Source organism: Crinia signifera, chromosome 11 (assembly GCF_055691185.1).
Source record: "Crinia signifera chromosome 11, ASM5569118v1, whole genome shotgun sequence".
Taxonomy (NCBI): Eukaryota; Metazoa; Chordata; class Amphibia; order Anura; family Myobatrachidae; genus Crinia; species Crinia signifera.
Window position 1 is genome coordinate 65499743 of NC_139227.1, and position 19561 is coordinate 65519303.

General features: G+C 47.6%; 4 non-coding genes across 4 annotated transcripts; 2 read left to right on the forward strand and 2 right to left on the reverse strand.

Moving 5' to 3' along the window:
- The first annotated feature begins 3684 nt into the window (after positions 1 to 3684).
- TRNAS-UGA (transfer RNA serine (anticodon UGA)) lies at positions 3685 to 3766 on the forward strand. The gene has a single exon. It is a non-coding gene; the product is annotated as a tRNA-Ser (tRNA).
- A 14651-nt stretch (positions 3767 to 18417) lies between these two features.
- On the forward strand, positions 18418 to 18489 carry TRNAQ-UUG (transfer RNA glutamine (anticodon UUG)). The gene has a single exon. It is a non-coding gene; the product is annotated as a tRNA-Gln (tRNA).
- A 411-nt stretch (positions 18490 to 18900) lies between these two features.
- Positions 18901 to 18972, reverse strand: TRNAD-GUC (transfer RNA aspartic acid (anticodon GUC)). Its single transcript has one exon. It is a non-coding gene; the product is annotated as a tRNA-Asp (tRNA).
- Positions 18973 to 19355: 383 nt separating this feature from the next.
- On the reverse strand, positions 19356 to 19463 carry TRNAL-CAA (transfer RNA leucine (anticodon CAA)). The gene is made up of 2 exons: positions 19426 to 19463; positions 19356 to 19401 (listed from the first exon to the last, which is right to left on the reverse strand). It is a non-coding gene; the product is annotated as a tRNA-Leu (tRNA).
- Between the last annotated feature and the right edge of the window lie 98 nt (positions 19464 to 19561).

Below are 19561 nucleotides of genomic sequence, written 5' to 3' on the forward strand. Positions count from 1 at the left end.
AGTAAAGCTGTGTACACATGGTGTACACATGGTGCAATATCTCTGGCAATATGGTCGCAGAGCGACCATATTGTCAGTGATTTGTTTGTGATGCAGCAATTAATTCAGTCTCCTAATGGTCGCTGGTCGCAGGAGCTTGCTTCTGCGATCATATACCTCGCAACATTACCCTTTCCAGGAGGGACAAATGCTCTGTTCCTGAACTTCCCACTTACCAGAGGCAGATTGGCCCACCGGGAAACCGGGCCATTTCCGGTGGGCCGGACCAGATGTCCCTCCGGATGGGCCGCCTACCTTGGTTCCAGGGCTGCCGGTACAATGCGGCTGCAGCCTGGTCACAAACAGCAGCATTGCCTAAAACAAATATGGCCGCCGCATATATGCATATATTATATGCACATATGCGGCGGCCATATTTGTTCTGGGCGATACTGCACTTTGCAACCAGCTGCAGCCGCTGGTCGCTGTCTGATGATGACGGCGGTGCCTGGTGAGTAGTGTCCATTTTCCAGATCTCCTCACAGAATCACAAGTGAAGTAATTAGCTCCACCTGTGGATCTTTAAAATGTGTTAGCGATGATGAGTGCACTTTTGCAGCAGCTAAGTTGTCTGGAAAATGTGAACTGTTGGTAGCTCTCGAGGACTGGAGTTGGCTGCCACTGGTCTACTCTATAGTAATGTATGATTGCCATAACCTGTGGTGAAACACCTTTCTTATGCAAGGTTGCCTACCTGACCCTCTCATTCAGGGAGAAGATGCTCTGTTCCTGGACTTCCCTGGTATTATATGATTACCATCACCTGTGGTGAGCTAGGTAATTTATAAGAAAGGTGTTTCACCACATGTGATGGCAAAAATGCTCTGTTCCTGGACTTCCCTAGTAATGTATGATTGCCATCACCTGTGGTGAAACACCTTTCTAAGGCTGTGTACACACACTGAACGACCATATTGCCCGTGATGGGAGTGTGCACCGGCGATATATCGCCGGGTGCGCGCTCCCGTTTTCTCCCCCGTAGTAATCGCTGGTCGCAGGAACATGCTCCTGCGACCAGCTGATTTCCACTACCGGGCTCCCCCGGCAGTTTCTTTTTCATCAGCGACCATCTCTGGTCACTGATGCAAACGGGACACTGAGCGATATATCGCTCATCGCGATATACCCCCCGTGTGTACGGGGCTTTATTAATTACCTAGCTAACCACACAGGTGATGGCAACTCATAGCGTAAAAAGTATATTTTAATTAATAACACAAACAGACGTAACTCTTAAAAAAATATAGATACGGTACAAGGCTAAAGAGTTACAGTACGTCTATTTGTGTATGTGTTATGGATTAAAATATACTATTAAGCATATATGTTCTCCCCCTCTATACTTTTATTTCTGAGGGATGTGGAAGGACCTGACAAGTTGGATAAATAATACCGCTTTCAGACCGCACTCCGAACACGGCTTATTGCCGTGTTCGCGGGGCCTAAACATGGGTCACGGTGCGGTTTGAAAGCGCCACGCTCAGAAAACCCGTGTTCAACAACACGGCTTTTGAACCCTGGTCTTTACCAGGGTCGGACATGGCTCTAACACGTGTCTATGTGCGGTCAGAAAGGCCCCGACCCGTGTAATCCGACACTGCTGTTTATGAAGTGCCGCTATTGGTGGATTTCTGTGAGGTCAGCAGTCTGACCCCGGAAATCATCAAGCAGCACGCTGGAGCTGCGGACCACGGGACACAGGCACCATCCACACTTACAGCCTGCTGTTACCCACTTTGGAAGCCTGCTTTCCAGCAATATGTCCTCTATCTGGACAGATGCGGAGGTGAGGGAATTGCTCAACATAAGGGGTGAGGAGGAGATCCGCAGACAGATCACCGGAACGCTGTAAAGGACGCTGTGGTGTACAAAAATATTGGGGTGGTATTGGCATCCCGTGGCTATAAAAGGACACAGCAACAGGTGAAATACGTGTACAGCATGTTGCACAGTGTGACACTCTGCTGCATGCTAACACCTGAATCACACAGAATCAAAGCACAAACATCCATGAGGTCAGGGAAGTCTGCCATGCTGCTGCTGCTGCAATGCTGTGAACAATCTCCGCCCCTCACTTTTATTTCCTTTGTGACATCATTATTGTGAGCCAGAAAAAAAGTCAATTTTTAATGACACACATAGGTTTTAAAGCACGGACCCGGGTTCAGTGTGTAAGCACCAATCCTAGGAAAACCCGGGTTAAAGTGCAGTGTGAAAGGGGTATGACACGGCTCTCCGCAAGGACAAACCCGTGTTTAAAATGCAGGGTCGGACACGGGTTTGTGGTCTGAAAGTAGTATAAGTGTGTGACCCCCGGTCTATGTGTGATCTTTGGCCTAGGAGAGGCCCCTATATGGTACGGGCATCTCACCATGTTAAATATATAATCAGATTATCAGCACTGAGTCTACACCATGAGATCTCTTTCTGTTTTTTTTTTCTGAGGTCAAGATATCCGATTGAACAAAGGAGGAATATTTATTACTAAAGCTACTACTAAAGGATAAGAACATTTGCTCCAATAGGAAGTGCGGGTCCCTATTGTTGTTTTTTATATCCAGGGGTACGGCCATTGTTTTTGTGAGCATGCCCCATGCCTACCCATCATTGAGCAAACACCCTGGCGAGTGTAACACTTGCAGAAGGCTTGCGCATGCACATATTCACGCACGTGCATGCGCATCCAACCCCCCCCCCCCCCCACCCCCACCATTGGCTGGGGGGGAGAATCCAGACCTGCCCCCTTTCTCCAATAGGAGGTATGCACAGGAACTCAAACTCAATCCTCATGAGCCTAAACAGTGAATGTTTTCCAGGTCTTCCCACAGAATTGCCAGTGAAATAAATAGCTCCACATGGGAATATTTTAAAATACATCAGTAAATTGATAAATACAGATGTGCACCTGCCGGGTGACCTGGAAATGTACTACTTGGGGTTCTGAGGACTAAATTTGAATCAATAAGGGATCCAAGAATTCTGTGGTGGACTGACCAAACTGTGGACCTTATTCAGGTCCATTCACATGTGCACAATGTTTTTTTATTGCTCATGTGCATGCGCTGGGTGCATGGGGGGGTGCGTGCAGGGCAGGGGGATGAGGTGGCCAATTATAATATGGGAACACCCAGCGTTTCATTGGCGTTCCCATGAGAATGCTGGGCATTCTCATGCTAATGCAGCCGTGACAGACATGCAGGGGGCGGGCAGCTGACATCACCGGACGTCAGCTGCCTGTCCACTCCCCTCTGAGCGTACACGCATATGTAAGGTTGCTCAGAGCATATGCGTGCACCTTCCACATCTTTTGATGGTTGGCGACCGATCGATGTTAGAGGGTCCCAGTGGCATGCGAATGGATGTTTATGTAAAACATCCATTCGAAGCCAGTGTGAACATATACACCTTGCGATTGGTGGGCCGGCATACCACCATTTGCAAGGCAGGATCTGGTTCAATCGCAAGGATGTGAATCCAAGAATGAACCAGAATACCCACAGAATAGACACAGAAAAAATACAGATTACAAACATATTGTAGTTTTCTTTTCATGCCTTTATATTAATGACTACTTCACATCAATGCAAAATAGTATTTCCGTATAGTTTTATAGGCTTTTCTGTTACACATATGTGCTTTTGTCAGGTAGTCGTGGCCGAGTGGTTAAGGCGATGGACTTGAAATCCATTGGGGTTTCCCCGCGCAGGTTCAAATCCTGCCGACTACGTCAAATGTTTTGCAATGTCTGCAGAAACTAAATGTAAACGGACAGTAACAATTACATATGTTTACAAAATGTATCTCGGAAACTTTTGACTGCTTGTCCTTAGTGTGGACAGATATGAACCAATAGCTAAGAAAGTATACATAAAGGGATATTGTACAATTATATTATTATCAAGGAAGATAGAATCAAACTGCATCACTTTTCCCTTTGTAACAGTGCGTACACACTTGCCTGTAGGAGGCCTACAGTGGTTGGGATAGGGCCAAGGAGGAGGCCTACAGTTGTGGGAATAGGGCACAGTACAAAGATGCCAGGAACACCCTGACACCTGAAATCAGGCTGGCAAAAAAGCACTACACCAGCAAGCTGACAAACAACTTCTCAGCCAACGACCCTGTGGCAGTCTGGAAAAGCATGCAAGCTATAACCAGCTACAAGAAAGCCCAAAGCCCAACTCCAATGCTCTAGGAACTGGCTGAGGAGCTGAAAGAGTTTTACAGCAGATTCGAAAGAGGAGCCCAGTGCCACAACCCCCCTCCCCTCGACCATAGTAAGGGACTCCACCGCCACACCACCTTGACCGACACTCCGAGGTCTTGCAGGTGGACCAGGGGGAGGTGGAAGCTTTGTTGAAAAGGGTCAGACTTAGCAAGGCTGTGGGTCCTGATGGAGTGTCGCCATCTACCCTTAAGACCTGTGCAACGCAGCTTGCACCCATCTTCACTGTGATCTTTAACACCTCACTGGAAACAAGTAGGGTCCCCGCCTGCTTCAAACGCTCAGTTATTATTAGGTTCCCAAGAAGTTGGCTGTGAAGGATCTAAATTACTACAGGCCAGTCAAACTAACATCAGTGGTCATGAAGGCATTCAAAAGACTGGTACGGAACCATCTGAGGGAAGTAACCAACACCCATCTCGACCCCCTGCAGTTCATTTACCTAGCAAACAGTAGCGTCAAGGATGCAGTTAACCTAGGGCTGCATTATATCATGGAACACCTGGATCATCCAGGCACCTACGCGAGGGTCCTATTCATTGACTTCAGCTTGGCATTTAACACAATTTCCCCCGCTATCCTAAAGCCCAAACTTCTCTCCCTAGGAGTTACAGAATCTACCTGCTCCTGGATTGTGGACTTCCTGACAGCACGGAAACAGGTGGTGAAAGCCGGAGCCTTCACATCCGCCATACATAATTCAGCACTGATGCTCCACGGGATGCGGTCATTCGTCAGACTGCATTTAGGTCTACAGTCATTAGGTCGACCCCACTAGGTCGACTGGCAGGAAGGTCGACCTGACTTAAGGTCGACATGGGCCAAGGTCGACATGACTTAAGGTCGAATTTGCATAAAGGTCGACATGAGGAAGGTCGACTGGTCATAAGGTCGACATGGGTTTTTCACTGTTTTTTGAGCCGACATGTGCCGACAGGCGGTATTTCATGCCCTACCATCCACTAGGGCGTGGTGGGAGAATAAAATAGTGTGCCCGAAGCATTGCGAGCGAAGCGAGCGATGCGAGGGTCCGATTCTCATTGCCAACTGTGTCCATGTCGACTGTGTCGACATTCGGATCAAAAAACAGTGAAAAACCCATGTCGACCTTATGACCAGTCGACCTTCCTCATGTCGACCTTTATGCAAATTTGACCTTAAGTCATGTCGACCTTGGCCCATGTCGACCTTAAGTCAGGTCGACCTTCCTGCCAGTCGACCTAGTGGGGTCGACCTAATGACTGTAGACCTAAATGCAGTCTGACGAATGATCCCATTCCTTTTTTTTTATCATCAATATATTTTATTGAATTTTTTCAGCAAACAAAGAAAAGGGGGTACAGAAGAGAAAAGGGGGGAAGGGGACAATAACATGGGCAAGGGATGCACACAGTAATAGCACAAATATATAATATATATCAATAACAAGAAGAGAAAAAAAAAAAACACAGTAAATGGCACAGAGGATATTGCAATGTGACGAAACATTAAGGCATATGTACTACGAGATACCGCCTTGACAGCGTTCATGTGGCAGGTGGTTTATTCAGACTGAACTGCAGAGGGGACACACTGGAGGATTGGGACATCAGGGCAGCTCCTTCACCATCAGTTATGTATTTATGCCATGCCATCCATTTCACAATCGGGGAAGAGGGTTTAGAGGAATAAGGGACAGATTCAGTCTCCATTGTAAAGTGGAATTGGATTTTGTGAAAAACTTTTATCACTAGCGGAGGTGAAGGTTGCTTCCATGCCTGGGCTAGTGTGGCCCTTGCCGCAATACATATTTGTCCTAGCAGATATCTACAATGTGGTGGGACCTCAGAAGGGTAGAGATGTAACAGTGCTATCGCTGGTGCTGGGTTTAGGGTGAGGCCCATAACTTTGTTGATCAGCTGAAAGACATCTATCCAGTAGTTACGTAGCGAGGGGCAGGACCAGAACACATGATAGAGGTGGCCTACCTCGCCGCACGCCCTCCAGCAAAGTTTGGAGCAGGATGGCCAGTAGGTATGTAACCTATCAGGTGTGAGGTACAATCTGTTAAGCAGTTTGACATGCATTTCCGTGTGGTTCAAGCATCTGGACATCTGGAAGGATGAGCTATATATCCGTTCCCATTGGGGATCAGATAATGTGATGTTAAGATCTTTCTCCCAGCGAAGCTGAGCATTGGATTTTAGGGATTTGGGTAAATTAACAATTACATCATACCAAAAAGAAATTTCCTTACCCGTCGTAGCTGATGTTAAACGGGACAGTACACAGGTGGCCACAGCACTAGGGGTGCGACTAGGGCGAGGCAGGCTCTGGAACCAGTGGCGTATCTGGATATAATGAAATAATTCTCTGGGTGGAATGGCAAATCGGTCCTGAAGTTGGGGAAAAGTGAGCAAGGTTTGCCCATCTAAGAGGTCCCCCAGTACCCGTATGTTACACTTGAGCCATGGAGCTAAATTCAAGTTGGGAATCAATCTAGCAATGGCTGTCATTGATAATGCCGCAATAGGGGGGCTAAGGTCAGGCAATTTGGAAACCAGCTTGTCCCACGTTCGTAAAGCGGAGGAGGAAGAGGGGAGTAGAGGTAAGTTTACTGGTCTTATGTGCCTTGGGGTCCACAGGATATCTGCGAGGGGGTATGAGGGACATTTAGTTTGTTCAAGCACAACCCAGGGAGATGTAAGGGGAGTGGCTATCCAGTATTTTAATTGGGCTAGGATGCACGCATCCTGGTATGCAGACAGATCTGGAAGAGCCAAACCCCCACGCCGTCTAGGCAGGACCATACGGGAGTAAGCTAACTTAGGTGGATGAGATTTCCACAGATATTTAGTGAGAATAACCTTACATTTGTCTAAGTATTTCTTGGGAAAACTGAAGGGAATCGTTCTGAATAAGTACATAAGCTTTGGTAGCAAAGACATTTTGAAGGCAGCTAGGCGACCTAGCCATGAAATTTCATAGGAGAGCCAGGATGAGGTCAAAGCTTGGAGGGCGGTAATGAGGGGAGGTAAGTTTACATCAAAAACCATTGAAGTAGAGGGAGGGATGTGGATGCCTAAATATATAATGGATTTAGTGTTCCAATTGTATGGGTAGAGAGAGCGTAAGGTTGCCACCTCCGTCTCGGGTAAGTTTATTGGCAAAGCGTCAGATTTAGTTGTGTTTAACCTATAATAGGAAACCGCACTAAACGTGGACAAAAGGTCATGCAGGTGTGGGAGAGAGGTGGTGGGGTCAGTGACAAAAAGAAGGACATCGTCTGCAAATAGACACAGCTTATGAGCGGTCTGGCCACAGACTAATCCAGGAAACTCGCTATCTAATCTAACTTTAGCTGCAAGGGGTTCCATTACTAATACAAAGATCAACGGTGACAGGGGGCAACCCTGACGGGTGCCGTTAGATATAGGAAATGTGTCAGACAGAAAGCCATTACTAAACACCCGGGCTGTGGGGGAGCTATATAGGGCCATAATGGCCGACATTATTTGACCGCTGAAACCAAATTTGGACAGAACAGCCTTTATGTACAGCCAATTCAACCTATCAAAGGCTTTCTCTGCATCTAGTGAAAGTAACAGAAAGCCCTCACTATCTGAGAGGGAGTCAATCAGGTTAAAGACTCTACGGGTGTTATCCGAGGCCTGTCTGCCTGGCACAAATCCCACCTGGTCAGAGTGTATTAGGGAGGGTAAATAAACATTAAGTCGGGTTGCAATTAGTTTGGCGTATAGTTTAATGTCTCCATTAAGTAAAGCAATCGGTCGATAGCTCTGACATAGGGTGGGGTCCTTACCTGGTTTGGGGATCGTACTTATTCGAGCCTCCAGCATTTCCATAGGGAAGTTACCTACCCGGACCACTTCATTAAAAAGCCTAGACAGAATCGGGGAGAGCAAATCCCGAAACTCTCTGTAGAATTCGTTAGTAAAACCGTCTGGTCCGGGGGCCTTATTATTTGGTAGGGAGTTAATGGCAATATCGATTTGGGCTGAGGACCATGGGGCATTCAACTCCTCTAATTTATCCAATGGCAAAGAGGGTAGGTTTATAGATGAAAGGAAGTTCTGAATGAGTGCAGGGTTGGGCTGGGGAGTAGAAGCATCTGTATTTAAATTGTAAAGCTGTGTGTAATACTGTGCGAATTGGTTGGCAATGTCCAGGGGATTTGCTAGTTTAGAGCCCGAAGGGGAAACAATACTCTTGATACGATTGCGGGCCTGCTGGGCCCGAAGTTTCCGAGCCAGCATCGTTCCGGGCCTATTGCCCACTAAATAAAATTTCTTTCTAAGTCTATTCAGGGCGGCTTGGGTTCTAGCAACTAAGAGTTTTTGTAGTTGGCTACGGAGTTCGGACAGTTCTTTACGGAGTTCCCTAGTGGGGAAGCGTTTGTTTTTATCCTCAGCCACCTTGAGTTTAGATTCTAACGTGTTTTGGAGCTGTGTGGCTTGTTTTTTAAGCATGGCCCCGGCTTGGATGGCAGAACCTCGAATAACTGCTTTAAAGGCACACCAGTAATTTGGATCAGAGGTATCAGAAGGGGAGTTTGTAGCCATAAATGCAGAGATACTATCAGTTATTATTTTCTTTGCAGCAATATCTGAAAGCAAGTGAGGGGAGAATCGCCAGTGTCTAGGGGGTAGGAAGGGCTTAGAAAGTTCCCAGCGCCATGCTACAGGGGCATGGTCCGACCAGGATATGGGCATAATATCCACCTCCCCCGCAGACTGTAATGTCCACTTATCACAGACAATAAGATCAATACGGGAATATGAATTATGCACCGGTGAAAAAAAAGTGTAATCTCTACCAGATGGGTTTTGGATCCGCCATACATCATAGAGGTCAAATTCTGTGAAAAGATTACGCAGGGCCAAGGAGGGGGCGGTGCGATGTTTGCTAGTGTCAGGATTAATTGGGGGAGATTTATCCAGTTTCGGATCTACAACTAAATTGAAGTCTCCTAACAAGACTAATGAGCCTATTTTCACCTTCTGAATAAGTAAGCACAATTTCCTAAGGAATGGGACTTGATTCGAATTAGGGGCATATAATGAAACAATAGTAGTGGGTTTCTCGTCCAGAAGCCCAGTAATGATTAGGTAGCGGCCAGATTTATCAGCGATTTTGGAGTGTAGGACAAATGATACTGTATTTCTAAGGAGAATAGCTACACCATTCCTTTTGAAAGGGCCGTTAGCAAAGTATGCTGAGGGGTAATGGTGATCTTTCATGGCGGGTGGCTGGTGAGACGAAAAATGGGTCTCCTGGAGGGCCACTATATCTGCCTTATGTTTAAAGAAAAAGGACAGGGCTAGTCTGCGCTTATTTGGAGAATTCAAACCCTTAACATTTAAAGAAATCAGTTTAACCATGGGAACATAAAAACTGGTCGATATCTTGAGGGCATCCCAGGGGGTGGGGGGAGACAGTATGAGAGGAAGAGTAGAAGGATAAGGAAAGAGGGAAAGAGAAAAAAATAATACAACAGACAGAACACAGATGAGGGTGGAAAGAAAAACCAAAATGACCCATTATATCGGGCCTGTGTAACTACTGCAGGGGTAAAAAAATGCAGTAGGATAAACATTGGGGGAAGTGGCGTCGGCTACCCACCCAGGGCCGACCTAACAAGAAAAATTACACAATAGATCATAATATCTTCATAACACAAATGATACGAAACTATAACCAGTAACAGTAGGAACCAACATAACAACTCACGACTTCTTGTAAAGGAAATCATGCCGGAGCATGAATCCAACTTGGCAGAGAACAATCTAGACCAGTAAAAAAGTTCCAGGATAAAGAGAAAAAAAAAAAAAGTTTTAGTTCAAGTAGTAGACCAGTCAGATCGCGGTGGGGGTCTCCTTCCGGTCTTGTCTGGGATTTTAACTGGAATCTCCCATTCGGCCAACAATTTGACCCCTGCTTCGAGATCAGATACGATGTAAGAGGAGTTGTGGTAGGTGATTATTAATTTAACCGGGAAGCCCCATCTATATCTTATTTCTTTGGATCAAAGTACGGATGTGATGGGGGCTAGTGCTCTACGTTTCTGGATTGTATATGCAGAGAAATCTGGAAACAGCTGGATTCCCCCTAGATCATCAGAGACCTCTGCCTCACGAGCCGCCTGAAGAATACGCTCTTTTGTGGTGAAAAAGTGGACTCTTAGCAGAGTGTCGCTGGAGAGCGAGGCAGAGAGGGACCTGGGCTTTGGGAGGCGGTGAACTCGATCAATAAGCAGCTCATTATCGGTCGCTGCAGGTAGCAACTTTCGAAACAGGGACATCACGTAACCTAACAACTCCGCATTAGAGACCGAATCTGGGATGCCTCGGATCTTGATATTGTTTCTTCTGGAACGGTCCTCAACATCTGCTATCTTATTTTGGAGGGAATCTAATTCAGCTTGCTGGTGTTCATGAGCCACAATTAGGTCATTGTGTGAGGACATTAGTTCTTGTATTTTATGCTCTAGGTGATCAGTCCGGTCTCCAATAGCTGTAAGCTCAACCTTGACCTCCCGTATGGCTGCTGTAAGGTCTTGAGCCAGGTCTGACTTGAAGGCCGCTAGTACTTGGCAAAGGGTTTTGACTGTAAGGGGCTCAGAAGAGGTGGTATCAATGCCGGATAGGGAGAATGGCAGTTGGGTAGTATTACCTTGTCCAGGCCCTCTGGGTGAAGTGGGGGTCTGTCCATCTTTCGCAGTGAGGGAGGTGCGAATGGTTCTCTGAGTCGGGAAAGATACAGGGGGTGGTAAAGCGCCTTTGATTCTCTTAGAAGGCATGTTTGCGTGTGGACAAGAGCCAGCGGGTAATTAATGTAAGTTCTGCAGGTAGGCGATAAATTGGAGTTATATAGTGTTGGTTCCTCAGTCAACTATAGCGTAGTCATAGCAAACCTGGGTGGTAGCAAGGAGAGCATCACATCACATATGTCCGGGTAGGCAAGGGCCACATACACTGGTAGTACTCCAGCACTGTGTCACAGGGTCATGGGTACATGGACGGCTGATACGCTCACAATTACTTAGGTGTACTCACACAGACAGTTCCGGGCACCAGGGACCGTGGATGCAGGAGAGGAGTATCCGGATAGGTCAGGTGTGCTGTTCTGGCCCAGAAGGTCTTTCTCAATGTAGATGGGCAGCAGTGTGGGCACCCCAACCGGCAGGAAAATGATGCAAGGGTGATGGCTGCAGCTGATGGGCAGCACAGTGGATATTGGAGCAGGCAGCACTGGACCCTGTGTCTAACTTAACTGAAGAGCTCAGTGGAAATCCCTGCTCCTGCTGCTACCCTCCACAGTCACCCTGGGACCTTGGGCGAGATATAGGTGCCCAGTAGACCAGCTCTGAGGCACAGAGCCAGCGGGGGAGGCTCTGTGTGGTGCAGGATGCAGGCTCAGTCTGTGCACTGAGTAAAGGGAGACTCCAAGATGGCCGCCGGGCGCCTGCAGAGTCAGCAGACCCGGGCTGTGAGAGCTCCCCAGGCAGATAACGGACGTCCCCGCTGCTTGAGGGGGGCTGCGCCGGCGAGAGGGGTCCCAGGGGGGTAAGCTATATATAGGGGGAAGTCGCCCAGCCTCCGGCGGGTCCCGTTCGTGTCCGCGGCTGGTCCTGGAAGCCGCCGCCGGCCTCGGGAATCACGCGAGTCCCCGGCTTGAGGGCAGCAGGTAGGCCGCAATCTGCAAGACCCTCTAAATAGGGTCCCCGACTCCGCGGACCTTACCCAGCGCTCCAGCGGGGTGCAGGGAATTGATGGTGGGCAGCAGGAGGTTGCAGGGCCGGCTGGGTACTGGGGAGGCTGGATGGTTTAGGAAGGGGCCTGGAGCTGAAGGTAGATGTGGCTGCTCTCCATGCACGCCAAGCCACGCCCCCCGAATGATCCCATTCCTGCTCCACAGGGATGTGTCCTCTCCTCCCTGCTCTTCTCTCTCTACACTAATGACTGCACCTCGAGTGACCAGTCAGTAAAAATCATAATATTTGCTGATGACACCACCATCATCGCCTAATTAAAGAGGTGCATGAGTTTGCATACAGACAGGAAGTGGACAGGATTTCGCAGTGGTGCGGCCAGGGCCGATGCTAAGGTGTTGTGCGCCCTCCTGCAAACTATAAATTTGCGCCCTCCCTCCCATACCTTATAATAGAGAGAGTGCATGCTTGAGGGACGCACAATAAAAATGGGGGTATGTTCTCACAATGAGTGTTTTTCTTCAAATTACAGCACACAGTAGCATAATCTTATTCATATTACACTGCAAGTAGTATTACTTATTTACATTACACCACACACTAGTGTCCCTTATACACATTATGCCACACAATAGTTCCCCTTATATATAATGCTCACAGTAATGTAGCTTACACATAATGACCAGAGTAGTGCAAGTTACATATAATGCCCACCAGTGATTGAAGTGGAAATTTTAAAGTGGGGGCATAGAAAAAGTGGAGGGTGTTGCCATGTGCTAAGGCGTGCTCCAGAAAAAGGGGCGTGTTCTTGAGTGTAGTGTGCCATGCCATATACCTCTTATACACATTATGCAACACAATAGTAGACCTCATAATACTTTCTCCTTAAACAGTAAGCGACACACAATTATTTATTAACAGTTTCTTATAGCAGCATATTCCGTTGCCCTTTACATAGGAGACAGTGATACAACAAACTGGGTATTTACAGACAGTCAAGGGTATGAAGGCCCTGCTCGCGTTAATAAACCAAAATTCAAATGGAATTAGCCAAAAATCACATTATACCACCCGGATGGAGCAAGAATTCACGTTAAGGTGCTCATACATGGAGCGATGTTCTCGTGCATTTTTAACTAGATTGCGTCGCACCTAGTTAAAAACATATGCAATGTGCTAAAGCAGCATCATTTTGAAATAGATGCGATCTAGTTCAAAAAGTACATTCAGCATATACTTTTTGTGCTTTGTGATGTGGAGGACAGCCCATCGCCTCTCAAAACAGGATCGTTCTGTGTATGCTAAACCTTTATGCTAAACTGAAAGTGGCAAAATTCACGTCATGCCACGCAGATTGAGCCAAATCTTACGTTATGCAACACATATTGAGACAAAATTCAAATCAGCCACCCAGAGCCAAAATTTACATCATGCCACCCAGACTGAGCCAAAATTCACATCATGCCACCTGGACTGAGCCAAAATTCACATCATGCAACACGTATTTAGCCAAAATTACGTCATGCCACCCAGATTGAGACAAAATTCACATCTTGCCACCAAGATTGAGCCAAAATTCATATGTTGCCACCCAGATTGAGCCAAAATTCAGATTATGCCACTCAGATTGAGTCAAAATTCACATCATGCCATCCAGATCGGATTGAGAAAAACAACATCGGATTGAGAAAAACGTCATCGGATTTAGAAAAACGTCATTGGATTGAGAAAAAAATTATGTTATGCTACATGGATCTAAATTTTTGGTACTTGTGAGTTATCCGGGCTGCCGATTTTGTCCTTAAGTTAAGGACACCCGACCGACGCGATGCCCGCGATTTAGCCCCAAATCGGGGGCATCGCGTCGGTCGTGGCCGTTATAAGGGGCCGCGACGCGATGCCCACGATTTCCTATACACAGTAATGTTAAAAGACACGATGGACCCGATTTCCCATAGACAGTAATGTTAAAAGACGCGATGGACCCGATTTCCCATAGACAGCAATGTTAAAATAAAATGACAATATGAAATTGTCCAATATGTTTTAAAAAAAAATGTTTCATGGCCCCCCACCACCGTTAACGCCACCCCGCTATTGACGCCAACCCGAAGCGTGGCGAGCGCAGCGAGCCCGCGAGGGGCGGCGGTACGCGTCCTCCGACCTTTTCATGCCCTACTATCCACTAGGGCGTGGAGTGAGAATAGAATAGTGTGGCGAGCGCAGCGAGCCACCGAGCCCGAAGCGTGGCGAGCGCAGCGAGCCCCGCGAGGGGACGCGGACACCTGTGAAGCCCGCAAGGGCACGCGGATACCTGTGAAGGTGTCCGCGGCCCCTCGCGGGGCTCGCTGCGCTCGCCACGCTTCGGGCTCGGTGGCTCGCTGCGCTCGCCACACTATTCTATTCTCACTCCACGCCCTAGTGGATAGTAGGGCATGAAAAGGTCGGAGGACGCGTACCGCCGCCCCTCGCGGGCTCGCTGCGCTCGCCACGCTTCGGGTTGGCGTCAATAGCGGGGTGGCGTTAACGGTGGTGGGGGGCCATGAAACATTTTTTTTAAAAACATATTGGCCAATTTCATATTGTCATTTTATTTTAACATTGCTGTCTATGGGAAATCGGGTCCATCGCGTCTTTTAACATTACTGTCTATGGGAAATCGGGTCGGAAATCGGGTCCATCGTGTCTTTTAACATTACTGTCTATGGGAAATCGTGGGCATCGCGTCGCGGCTCCTTATAACGGCCACGACCGACGCGATGCCCACGATTTCGGGCGCGATGAAAAAATCGGCAGCCCGGATAACTCACAAGTACCAAATTTTTTTTTTACCAAACTTTACATATAATTTGGGGACAAAGGAACCGTGGGGAGGCAGGGACCAGGGCAGGGGGGACGCAGGGACAGGGGCGATGTAGTGACATGGACCAGGGAACAACACAGGGATAGGGACCGGGGGATGATGCAGGGACAGTGACCGGGGCATGATGCAGTGACAGTGAGCAGGGGAAGACAAAGGACTGGGGGGGATGCAGGGACCGGGGGGGAGGGGGGCGGCACAGGGACAAGTACCGGGGGGGGGGTACACAGGTACAAGGACCGGGGGGGACACAGGGACCAGGGGGATGCAGGGACAGGGTAGGATGCACGGACCGGGGGGTGCAGGGACAAGGACTGGGGACACAGGGACCAGGGGGGATGCAGGGACAGAGACCTACCAGGGATCCAGCAGTGATGCCTGGCAGATCTCCAGCGGCGATGCCTGACAAGTCTCAAGCAACGGGGAGGATTAGAGCCGGGTGCACCCTTCTTGCACTCTCGGCTTTAATAGTAGAGTCCACAGCTGCTCTCCCTCGTCCACATGCAGTGACCGCTACACTGCGTCACTCACTATTTCTCACTTGTCGGCTCCTCAGTCAGGCAGACTGTACAGTGCAGCCTGCAGAGCACCGAGCCTAGGACAGAGAAGGGGAGCTTCACGCTGATGCTGATCGGCGCTCCCCCGCTGTGTCCTAGGCTCGGCGCTCTGTAGGCTGACTGAGGAGCCGCCGGGTGAGGAGAAACAGTGAGAGTGCGGTAGCAAGGGAAGGTGCCCATGCCACTGTTACTCTACTTTTAAAGCATTTGGGGACAATGAATGTCACTCGGCAGCAGTAGTGACAGTGGAGGGGGGAGCGGCTCTCAGGTCCTGGGTGTGGCAGAAACAACCTGGACCTAAACCCCATCAAAACAGTTGAGATGGTAGTAGGCTTCAGGAGAAAACCGAACGTCAAGGTTCCACTAGTAATTTCCAACTGAGTGGTGTCATGGGTAGAGACCTTCAAATTCCTTGGGATGAAAATCTCTCGCAACCTCAGATGGGAGCCTTCAGATGGGAGCCCTCCTATGGGAGCCGACATAATCTCCATTGTCAAAAAGGCCCAACAGCGGCTGTTTTTCCTGAGGCAACTGAAAAAATTCAACATTCCGCAGGAGCTGCTGCGGCTCTTTTACACTGCTATTGTGGAGTCCGTTCTATGCTCCTCTATTACAATCTGGTATGAAGGGGTCAAGAGATCTCACAAATGAAGCATGCAAAGAGTGGTGAGGACAGCAGAGAAGATTATTGGGGCCGACCTCCCCCTGTAAAGGGAACAACACTTAAGCAGGGTCAAGAAGTGCGCTTGGAAGATTGTAGGGACAAACTCCACCCTGGCCAAAGCTTGTTTGATATTCTCCCATCAGGTAGATGCTTCAGGTCCATCCCTGCCAAGTCGCCAAGAACTGCAAAAAGCTTCTCCCCGATAGCTTTTCAGCTATTGAACAATGTACTCTAAGATACTGCTAATCTAAACACCTGACTGCTCTGTCTAACCTTGCAAATCATAACATGTGAATTGTCATTTGTATGCGCAACTGATGCAGTGTATGTATGTCCTGTTATCCCTCTTGTACCATGCTTGAAGCTGCACTGTATCCACAAAGAAATCCTAGTATATGAGAGTATACATGGCCAATAAAGTGATTCTGATTCTGATATTGGCTGTTAAATTAAAGGGCCGATATATCGTTGTCCATCGGCCTGTGTCTACCAGCGATATGTCTGCGAATTACATCTTTCAAAGCCATATCGTGTCAGTGGTGTAGCAAAGCCAATGGCCCATCTGCTGACCACCCGTAAACTCGATGCACGTGTCAGTTGGTGTCAATTTTAGCTTTTGAATGGTTCATTTAAAGGTTTTGGAAAAGAAGAAGGCAAACAAACATTACTTTATTTTTTGTTATAAAGTCACAAGATCACTAAGTGGGTGGCAGATGGTGACACACACCTACATCCGTCCCACAACGCCACTCTCTCTGTAGCGGCCTCCTGCACTAGAAATGTCCTGAGAGCAGGAGGCCGGCGGCCATGTTTTTGCAGACCAGTCGGAGACTGGTGGCCGCTCGCACAGCACAAATTCGGGCCAGATGGCCAGTCCAGCCCTGCCCACAGTTGCCGACAGTAGAAGTGCTGCTTTCACATAGCGCACACAGTTGTCGACAGTAAAAGCGTGGCTTACACATAACATCCACAGTTGCCGACAGTAGAAGTACTGCTTATACATACCGCCTACAGTTGCCAACAGTAGAAGCCAGTGGCGTAGCACCAATTTTTGCGCCCGGAAAATATCAGCACCCCCCCTAAATTTAACCCTGTCTCCCCCGCCCTGTCTTACCCTGCCTCCTCGCCGGGTCTGTATTTGGCCGGGAGTCGGGACCGCAGATCTACTAATCTGCGTCCCGTTGCTCCTGCTGGAGCAAAATGGCCGCCCCTTACAGCAGACCGTTTGTAACATAGAAACATAGAATTTGACGGCAGATAAGAACCACTTGGCCCATCTAGTCTGCCCCCTTTTTAAACATGTTACTTCAAACCATATTTGATCCTTATTTTTTTGTAAGGATATCAATATGCCTATCCCAAGCATGTTTAAATTGTAGTACTGTATGTGCCTCTACCACCTCTGATGGAAGGCTATTCCACTTATCTACTACTCTTTCTGTGAAGTAATTCTTCCTCAAATTTCCCCTGAATCTTCCTCCCTCTAGTTGCAGTGCATGTCCTTGTGTTCTGCTGCTCCTCTTCCTGTGAAGAATGTCTCCCACCTGTACCTTGTAAAAACCTTTGATATATTTGAAAGTTTCTATCATGTCCCCCCTTTCCCTTCTCTGATCTAAAGTATACATATTAAGATCTTTTAGTCTTTCCTGGTACGTTTTGTGATTTAGGCAATGCACCATTTTAGTTGCCCTTCTTTGTACAGTCTCTAATGTATTTATATCCTTCTGGAGATATGGCCTCCAGAACTGAACACAATACTTTAGATGAGGTCGTACCAATGACCTATACAGTGGCATATTTATCTAATTCTGACTGATAGTTCATCCTCTCCTGACTTACATCAGCCCTGCTACAGCATAGCTCCGACACCTCATGTAGCTTTGCCCCTTTTTGAGGTCCTGCTTTCACTGATATTTTCACAGGTGATGGAAGCCAGGAGGGCGCTTAATGCTGCCGAAGACGCTGCCTGTTACAGCAGTGTAACGGGCACAGCGGTGGACAGTTGCAGCAGTTCACATCAGCATAGTAGCAGAGTGGGTGGAGCACCTCTCCAATGCTGCGCCTACCTCCAGTGCATACTTTCCTGTGCGGCTAGGGCTGGCCCTGTCTCTAATGTATATGTACAGTATGTACATGGAGGGATGCTATCAGGTCCTGCATAATACTATCATATTTGTTATTGCTGCTATTTGTGGCAATGAGAAATGAAGAATACCCAAGATGTATGAAGAAACACTGGCAGGGTATATACCTGTATAACAAAGCAGATGGGTACAACATAGTTAACCATAGTCAAGAAAAGCAAATTATGAATGTTACATTGTATTATGGTTATACTGTGTCAGGTGGGGATCCATGCTTGGTTCCATGGTGTAATGGTTAGCACTCTGGACTTTGAATCCAGCGATCCGAGTTCAAATCTCGGTGGGACCTTCCTTTTGCTCAGGCCATGAAAGTCTCATCTGCCAGATGTATGTAAATGTATATAGTGTACCCACAATATGTGTGTGTTTTCCACAGACAAAGACCACAGTTCCTCTGCACACAGAAAACGAAGACCATACTGTACTTTCTCTGCATTTTCTGGATGTATTTTGTTAAATTGTAATAATTGTCATAATGTAATAATTGTCATTGCTGACGTTATCACCTGTAGGAACAGTAATTATATTTCTAAATAAAACCAATAATGTTATAGGTTCTACTACAGTAATGAAAGAGCATGGCATGATTATGTAAGAAGAAATATAATGAAAAAAAAAAAAAACATGGGTACTATTGTGCCGTGTCTGTTTATAACAAGAAACGAAAATGTTTGATAAATATTCGGACAAAAACTAGAGCCTCCCCGTCGGGGAATCGAACCCCGGTCTCCCGCGTGACAGGCGGGGATACTTACCACTATACTAACGAGGATTGGCTTGAATCGTGCCAGACATCTGGCTCCTTTGAGACTGCAGGATCAGGGTGGCTGCTATCCGGCAGTTACTCCTGCTCTGTTTTCCGGCGTATTATAATGTAAGGGGACCTTACATTATAGGGGCATTTTGGTTGAGTTGAGGCCATTAGGTCAACCAAACTGTGGCAACTCTTTATGTCTGCACCAAAGATGATGGTCGCCCTCTGTGTTGTCACCCAGCTAGCAGGGACACACTTCTCATAATTAGCAAAATAACGAGTCAAATAACGCAGGGTTATTGCAACGGGAAAATGTACCGCGCCATTCAGACTAATATAAACAGCAGAGATATTCCGCATATAATCATACACCAGGAGGAAAAAAAAAAAAAAAAAAGTCATGTCAGAAGTGGGATTTGAACCCACGCCTCCATACGGAGACCAGAACACCCAGATAGGGAAGATATTCATCTTGAGTCTGGCGCCTTAGACCGCTCGGCCATCCTGACACTTGATGTCACTTTCCACCACAGCTTCTAATCATGTATAGAAAGGGCAGTGGTTAGGCGAGTGCTGGGTGCCTGGGGTATAGATGAAGGGGTTCCGG